We start from the raw sequence: 8304 nt of genomic DNA, 5'->3' as shown, positions 1-8304 counted from the left end.
GGAAGCCCTTCCCTACTCTCAGGTGCTGGTTGATCTCTGGCTTTCCAGTACCTTGTTCATGTTCCTGTACTACTGTGATCTGTGATTTCCTGATACCGACTCGGCTTGCTCTTGGACCTGTCTTCTCTGCTTAACCTCTGATCTGACCTCGGCTTGGCTAATGGATATTCCGTTAAACTGGCTCCTCTATGTCTTTTTAGACCTTGCTTTGTGCACTGGTGGGCAGTCATGTTGGAACAGGAAGGGGCCATCCCCAAACTCTTCCCACAAAGTTGGGAGCATGAAATTGTCCAAAAGAGATCCCTTCACTGGAACTAGGGGGCCAAGCCCAACCCCTAAAAAACAAGCCCACACCACAATCCCCCCTCCACCAAACTTTACACTTCGCATAATGTAGTCAGGCAAGTACCGTTCTGGCACTTGTCAAACCCAGACACATTCATCAGATTGCCAGACAGAGAAGCATGATTGGTCATTCCACAGAACACATCTCTTCTGCTCTAGAGTCCAGTGGTGGCGTGCTTTACACCACGGCATCCGACGCTTTGCATTGCACTTGGTGGTGGAAGGCTTGGATGCAGCTGCTCGGCCATGGAAACCCATTCCATGAAGCTCTCTACGCACTGTTGTTGGGCTCATCTGAAGGCCACACCAAGTCTGGAGGTCTTTAGCTATTGACTCTGCAGACAGTTGGCGACTTCTGCGCACTGTGCGCTTCAGCATGCGCTGACCCCGCCCTGTCATGTGACGTGGCCTACCACTTGGTGGCTGAGTGGCTGTTGTTCCCAGTGGCTTCCACTTTTTTATAATCCCACTAACAGTTGAGCGTGGAATATTTAGTAGCCAGGAAATGTCACGGATGGACTTATTGCCCAGGTGGCCACCTATCACGGGACCACGCTTGGAGTCACTGAGCTCCTGAGAGCGACCCATTCTTTCACCAATGTTTGTAGAAGCAGTCTGCATGCCTAGGGGGTTGATTGTATACACCTGTGTCCATGGAGGGGATTGGAACACCTGAATAACATGATTGGGAGGGTTGGCCCAATACTTGTGTCAATTTATGCCCCGGACTGCTTTCATTGCGGACTATAGGGGGCGACTTGCCATGCGATTTGCAGCTCGCATGGCATGGCAAATTACATGGCAAGTCGCACCCTATTCTCCGCAATGAAAGCGGTCATATCAGGGCAATTCCGACTTGTCTGGAGCCGCACCGATTTCTAAAGTAGACTGCACTACTTCAGGTGCGACTTGCATAGACATCCGTGTCTTGCAAGCCGCACCTCAAGTCGGAATACCACCCGAATTTGAAATCGTGCGACTTTCACTGGAAGTCGCACGATTTCAAAGTCGGATCGGAGAATATTCAGCAGCAATCAACTTTGAACTTACATAGTTAGTCTGGCTGAAAAATGACAAAAATCCATCCAGTTCAACCATAAAAATAAAAAAAATGTTATAATCCTACACCCGCAGTTGATCCAGAGGAAGGCAAAAAAAACAGCAAAGCATGAACTTAACCCCTTCTATCCCAGCAGATAAAAATAAAACTGGAACAAAACAAAAAAAAAAAAAAAAAAAAGAGGAAGGAAAAAAGAAAAAAAAGGTTTTGGACAAAACAAAAAAAAGAAAAAAAGAGAAAGGAAAAAAGAAAAAAAAAGGTTTTGGACAAAAAAAAAAGATTTTCCCATGTAAATAAATGTAAGATGTTTAATATTCCCAAACTGCTTATCATTCGTGGCCAGGAATGACCCGATTTTTTTTTCTGGGTTGGAGAAAAGATGGAATTTGTGAAACAGCCAAAATATAAAAAAATAAAAAAAAATAAAAAGTTATAATCCTACACCCACAGTTGATCCAGAGGAAGGCAAAAAAACCAGCAAAGCACGAACTTAACCCCTTCTATCCCAGCAGATAAAAACAAAACTGGAACAAAACAAAAAAAAAATAAAAAAAAAAAGAGAAAGGAAAAAATAAAAAAATAAAGGTTGAACTGGATGGACTTTTTCAGCCAGACTAACTATGTAACTGAATATTCTATCACCAAAAAAACCCAGCAAAGCATGAACTTAACCCCTTCTATCCCAGCAGATAAAAACAAAACTGGAACAAAAAAGAAAAAAAAAAGAGAAAGGAAAAAAGAAAAAAAAAAGAAAAAAAAAGAGAAAGGAAAAAAGAAAAAAAAAAGGGTTTGGACTAAAAAAGGATTTTCCCATGTAAATAAAGGTAAGTCGTTTAATATTCCAAACTGCTTATCATTTGTGGCCAGGAATGACCCGATTTTTTTTTTCTGGGTGGGAGAAAAGAGGGAATTTGTGAAACAGCCAAAATAAACAAAAAAAAAATGAAAAAAAACAAAGAGAAAGGAAAAAAGAAAAAAAAAAGGTTTTGGACAAAAAAAAAAAAGAGAAAGGAAAAAATAAAAAAAATAAAGGTTGAACTGGATGGACTTTTGTCATTTTTCAGCCAGACTAACTATGTAACTGAATATTCTATCACCAAAAAAACCCCAGCAAAGCATGAACTTAACCCCTTCTATCCCACCAGATAAAAACAAAACTGGAACAAAAAAGAAAAAAAAAAAGAGAAAGGAAAAAAGAAAAAAAAAAGAAAAAAAAAGAGAAAGGAAAAGAGAAAAAAAAAAGGGTTTGGACTAAAAAAGGATTTTCCCATGTAAATAAAGGTAAGTCGTTTAATATTCCAAACTGCTTATCATTTGTGGCCAGGAATGACCCGATTTTTTTTTTCTGGGTGGGAGAAAAGAGGGAATTTGTGAAACAGCCAAAATAAACAAAAAAAAAATGAAAAAAAACAAAGAGAAAGGAAAAAAGAAAAAAAAAAGGTTTTGGACAAAAAAAAAAAAGAGAAAGGAAAAAATAAAAAAAATAAAGGTTGAACTGGATGGACTTTTGTCATTTTTCAGCCAGACTAACTATGTAACTGAATATTCTATCACCAAAAAAACCCAGCAAAGCATGAACTTAACCCCTTCTATCCCACCAGATAAAAACAAAACTGGAACAAAAAAGAAAAAAAAAAAGAGAAAGGAAAAAAGAAAAAAAAAAGAGAAAGGAAAAAAGAAAAAAAAAAAGGGTTTGGACAAAAAAAAAAGAGGATTTTCCCATGTAAATAAAGGTAAGTCGTTTAATATTCCCAAACTGCTTATCATTTGTGGCCAGGAATGACCCGATTTTTTTTTTCTGGGTGGGAGAAAAGAGGGAATTTGTGAAACAGCCAAAATAAACAAAAAAAAATGAAAAAAAACAAAGAGAAAGGAAAAAAGAAAAAAAAAAAGGTTTTGGACAAAAAAAAAGACAAAGGAAAAAAGAAAAAAAAAAGGTTTTGGACAAAAAAAAAAAAAAGAGAAAGGAAAAAAGAAAAAAAAAAGGTTTTGGACAAAGAAAAAGAAAGGAAAAAAGAAAAAAAAAGGTTTTGGGCAAAAAAAAAGAGAAAGGAAAAAAGAAAAAAAAAAGGTTTTGGACAAGAAAAGAGAGAAAGGAAAAAAGAAAAAAAAAAGGTTTTGGACAAAAAAAGAGAAAGGAAAAAAGAAAAAAAAAGGTTTTGGACAAAAAAAAAGAGAAAGGAAAAAAGAAAAAAAAGGTTTTGGACAAAAAAAAAGAGAAAGGAAAAAAGAAAAAAAAAAGGTTTTGGGCAAAAAAAGAGAAAGGAAAAAAGAAAAAAAAAGGTTTTGGACAAAAAAAAGAGAAAGGAAAAAAGAAAAAAAAAAGGTTTTGGGCAAAAAAAGAGAGGAAAAAAGAAAAAAAAAGGTTTTGGACAAAAAAAAAAAGGATTTTCCCATGTAAATAAAGGTGAGACGTTTAATATTCCCAAACTGCTTATCGTTCGTGGCCAGGAATGACCCGATTTTTTTTTCCTGGGTGGGTGAAAAGAGGGGATTTGTGAAACAGCCAAAATAAAAAAAAAAAAAAAAAAAAAAGAAAAAAGTATATTTTTTTTATTTGTGTAGACTTGATTGTTGAACACAAAGCCATAAGCACCTTGTCGAATGGGGGCCATTGAGCGGGGCTGATGGGTTAAGCGTGGGTCCTACAGGAGGCAGCGTGGGTTGTTGTTTAATGGAGAGGAGTTGTCACTTGTTGGCCGATGCGGTGAAAGGAAAGACGCCGGATCCCTGACGCCTTTGCCCAGTTTTGACGTGGAGGTAATGGAGTAATCCGGTTGAATGTTAGTCATGGTATTTGTGTCACTTCACATCTTGTCAACGGGAGGAACGTGAAGCTTCCACCGCGGCCCGAGCGCGCCGAAGAAAAGGCCGCCACTCATTTAATTCAAATCTATTTCTCAGCCGGTGACTAATGAGCCGCAGATCTGCATAATGGCGGCGTGGACGCTTTACTGCCACAGACCTTTTTTTTTTGGGGGGGGGGAGAGGAAAAAAGTTCACATTTGTTTAAGAAGAGGGACTGGAAAGGAAGTGGGGGGATGGGAGGAAAGGGGGTTCCTGGTCAGGTGCACCCCCCCCCAGATATCATACCACATACAGGTCCTCTTTACCTTCTCCAATGGGGGCCTCCCGTGGGGTTTTGATATGAAGGTGGGCCGAACATCAGTATTTTTTTTTACCTCTCACAAAGATCGCAGTGCGCCAGGGGCGGACTGACAACTCATGGGGCCCCCGAGCAAACGGGATCATGGGGCCCCTGTGTCCTCGCCCACACTCAAACCACACCCAAAAAAGCCTATGAAAGGTACCTGGGGCATCTCATGGGACCCCTTACTGACCCCGGGCCCTCGGGCAGTGCCCGAGTACCCCGAATGGTCAGTCCGCCCCTGCACTGCGCCCTCAGACCACGCCTTCATCTGCTTTTCTCTCCAGAAGGTCAGCACTGTCTTTGCTCGGGCATCCTTCAGGTTCACCATCTAGTTCCTGAACTGAGAGACCGGCTCAGAAAAGCATGTGAACGCAGGCGCCTGTGCAGTTCTTGGTTGTGTTCACAAATGTCTGACACAGATCAGCCCCTGTTGCGGCCTCACGCTTTGTCATTAGATACAATGTACAGTCTGATCACTGGGGGAGGAGACTGAGGAAATGCTTCCTCCTCCTTCTACAAAGTTACAATGTACAGTCTGATCACTGGGGGAGGAGACTGAGGAAATGCTTCCTCCTCCTTCTACAAAGTTACAATGTACAGTCTGATCACTGGGGGGAGGGGAGACTGAGAAAATGCTTCCTCCTGCCTTCTACAAATTTACAATGTACAGTCTGATCACTGGGGGAGGGGAGACTGAGGAAATGCCTCCTCCTCCTTCTACAAAGTTACAATGAACAGTCTGATCACTGGGGGAGGGGAGACTGAGGAAATGCCTCCTCCTCCTTCTACAAAGTTACAATGTACAGTCTGATCACTGGGGGAGGGGAGACTGAGGAAATGCCTCCTCCTCCTTCTACAAAGTTACAATGTACAGTCTGATCACTGGGGGAGGGGAGACTGAGAAAATGCTTCCTCCTTCCTGGGGACAAGGGCCTCTTCCCCACAACCGTGGCTGGGCTTACTGGAATCTGGAAAGCCACTTTTAACAAGAGGGCTCCCAGATCCCGCCCCCCCCCCCCCCCCCGTGAATGAGTATGGGGTATATGGTACCGCTACCCATTCACAAAATAAAAAGTGTAGTGTAGAAAAAGAAGAGAAAATCTTTGACAAGTCCTTTATTAAAAATAAAAGTAAAAAAAAATGTCCCCCTGGAGTAGATCCAACGTCAATCACGATGCCCCCCGCCGCCGACCTGTCAAAAGAGAAAAAAAGAACGCTCGGCTCATGACATCGGCTCCCGCCATCTGACAGCTGCGCCCCCAGATGACCGGTCTTAAATACCGTCATGACGTCACCTTGTGACATCATCCTGTGCTGTGATTGGCCGAAGCATTGCACCTGACCTCTTCAAGTGTTATGGGATCAGCATGTACTCGTGTAAAATTACAGAGGTGCCTCTCCTAGTGCAGTAAGTTAGAGTTCATTTATTAAATAGACAAAAATGCACATACAAGCATAGCAGATTAAAAGCATCGATCAGCAAAAAAAAGCTAAAGTGGCAATCCTTACGCGATGACCTCAGAAGGGAGACACCCCTTCTGACGCGTTTCGTCATACCCAGAAGTCTTCTGGGGCTCAAGAACACATGAAAAATAGCCCAGGCATGATTTTTAAAGTCATGCTGCACCAAACCGCATGGTACCAGCAGGGGCGGACTGACAATTCATGGGGCCCCCGGGCAATAGCGGATCATAGGGCCCCTGTGTCCTTGCGCAAACTCAAAAAAGCCTATGTAAAAGGTACCAGGGGCATCTCATGGGGCATTGCCCGAGTTTCTAAATGGTCAGTCCGCCCCTGGGTACCATGTATTTTGGCGCCCACAAATGCACATGCAATTGTCACATGCACAGGAGTACCATTAACCATTTCAGCAAACAACAAAGAAAAAGTCCCAGCGCAACTTACCGACCAGCCTGCAACCAACCAAATTGCCCTGTCTAGGTTCACAGCGCAACTTACCGACCAGCCTGCAACCATCCAAATTGTCATGTCTAGGTTCACAGCGCAACTTACCGACCAGCCTGCAACCAACCAAATAGTCCTTTCCTAGTCTAGGTTCACTGCGCAACTTACCGACCAGCCTGCAACCAACCGAATTGTCCTGTCTAAGTCTAGGTTCCCAGCGCAACTTACCGACCAGCCTGCAACCAACCGAATTGTCCTGTCTAAGTCTAGGTTCACAGCGCAACTTACAGACCAGCCTGCAACCAACTGAATTGTCCTGTCTAAGTCTAGGTTCCCAGCGCAACTTACCGACCAGCCTGCAACCAACCGAATTGTCCTGTCTAAGTCTAGGTTCCCAGCGCAACTTACCGACCAGCCTGCAACCAACCGAATTGTCCTGTCTAAATCTAGGTTCCCAGCGCAACTTACCGACCAGCCTGCAACCAACCGAATAGTCCTTTCCTAGTCTAGGTTCACTGCGCAACTTACCGACCAGCCTGCAACCAACCGAATTGTCCTGTCTAAGTCTAGGTTCCCAGCGCAACTTACCGACCAGCCTGCAACCAACCGAATTGTCCTGTCTAAGTCTAGGTTCACAGCGCAACTTACCGACCAGCCTGCAACCAACCGAATTGTCCTGTCTAAGTCTAGGTTCCCAGCGCAACTTACCAACCAGCCTGCAACCAACCGAATTGCCCTGTCTAAGTCTAGGTTCCCAGCGCAACTTACCGACCAGCCTGCAACCAACCGAATAGTCCTTTCCTAGTCTAGGTGCACTGCGCAACTTACCGACCAGCCTGCAACCATCCGAATTGTCCTGTCTAAGTCTTGGCGCTGGTGTACTTGGTGACAGCCTTGGTGCCCTCGGAGACGGCGTGCTTGGCCAGCTCTCCAGGCGGTCTGGATCTCCCGGGAGGTGATGGTGGAGCTCTTGTTGTAATGAGCCAGGCGGGAAGCTTCGCCGGCGATGCGCTCGAAGGTGTCATGGCTGAAGGAGTTCATGATGCTCCTGGCCTTGGACGAGATGCCGGTGTTGAGGTGGACCTGCGTGAGCACCTTGTACATGTAGATGGCATGACTTTCCTTCCTGCTCTTCCTCCGCTTCTTGCCGTCCTTCTTCTGGATCTTGGTCATGGCTTTCTTGGAGCCCTTCTTGGGCGCCGGCGCAGACTTGGCCGCTTCAGGCATGATAAGGGTTAACCACTGCTTGGCTGTGTGCGGGAAAGTGTGCACAGCAGTCCATCGAACAGGATTTCCTATGGGACACGTTCACATCTCCGCGTTTTCACCCCGGTGCGTATTTTTGGAAAGGATCAGGGACTTTTGTAACCTCCCTAGCGGTCTGATTATGTCAGTGTTTCTGTGCTCAAAGCGGTACATTTTTTGGCATGGAAATATGTATTTTTTTATTGTAGGTCTTTAATTTTTCGGAATAAGTCACTGAAATCTGTCCGAACAAGAGTCTAGTAAACATTCTAGTAAACCATACAAAGCACGTGGAGATCATGAGCCGATCGTGAGTATAATTATTACCGCTGTTGTTAGGACCGGAGTTCCCCTTTACATCTATACATTTCCCCTTTGTCCTCGGGGGTTCAGATGTTCTTCTTCCACTCTGGTGACTTTGGTCCCTCTTCTGTTTTGGTGGTAGAGTTACCTTCATTTCCACACGAGGCGGGAGAGCTCAGGGTGACCGGCAATTCACCGAAACACTTTGGATCTACTTTGTATACTTTTAGCTTCAATTAACCATTATAACAATCCTCACGTGAGATGTTTTTCTGGACTCCGGGTGCTCCTCCTA

At 44.0% G+C, this 8304-nt stretch overlaps 1 pseudogene; it reads right to left on the bottom strand.

The window, feature by feature from the left end:
- Positions 1–7321: 7321 nt before the first annotated feature.
- Positions 7322–7688, bottom strand: LOC149432799 (histone H2B 1.1-like; annotated as a pseudogene).
- Between the last annotated feature and the right edge of the window lie 616 nt (positions 7689–8304).

Source organism: Staurois parvus, unplaced genomic scaffold (assembly GCF_062004578.1).
Source record: "Staurois parvus isolate SC_StPar_1 unplaced genomic scaffold, SC_StPar_1.0 ptg002107l, whole genome shotgun sequence".
In the NCBI taxonomy this organism is placed as follows: domain Eukaryota; kingdom Metazoa; phylum Chordata; class Amphibia; order Anura; family Ranidae; genus Staurois; species Staurois parvus.
This window is presented reverse-complemented; position numbering and strand designations above follow the sequence as displayed.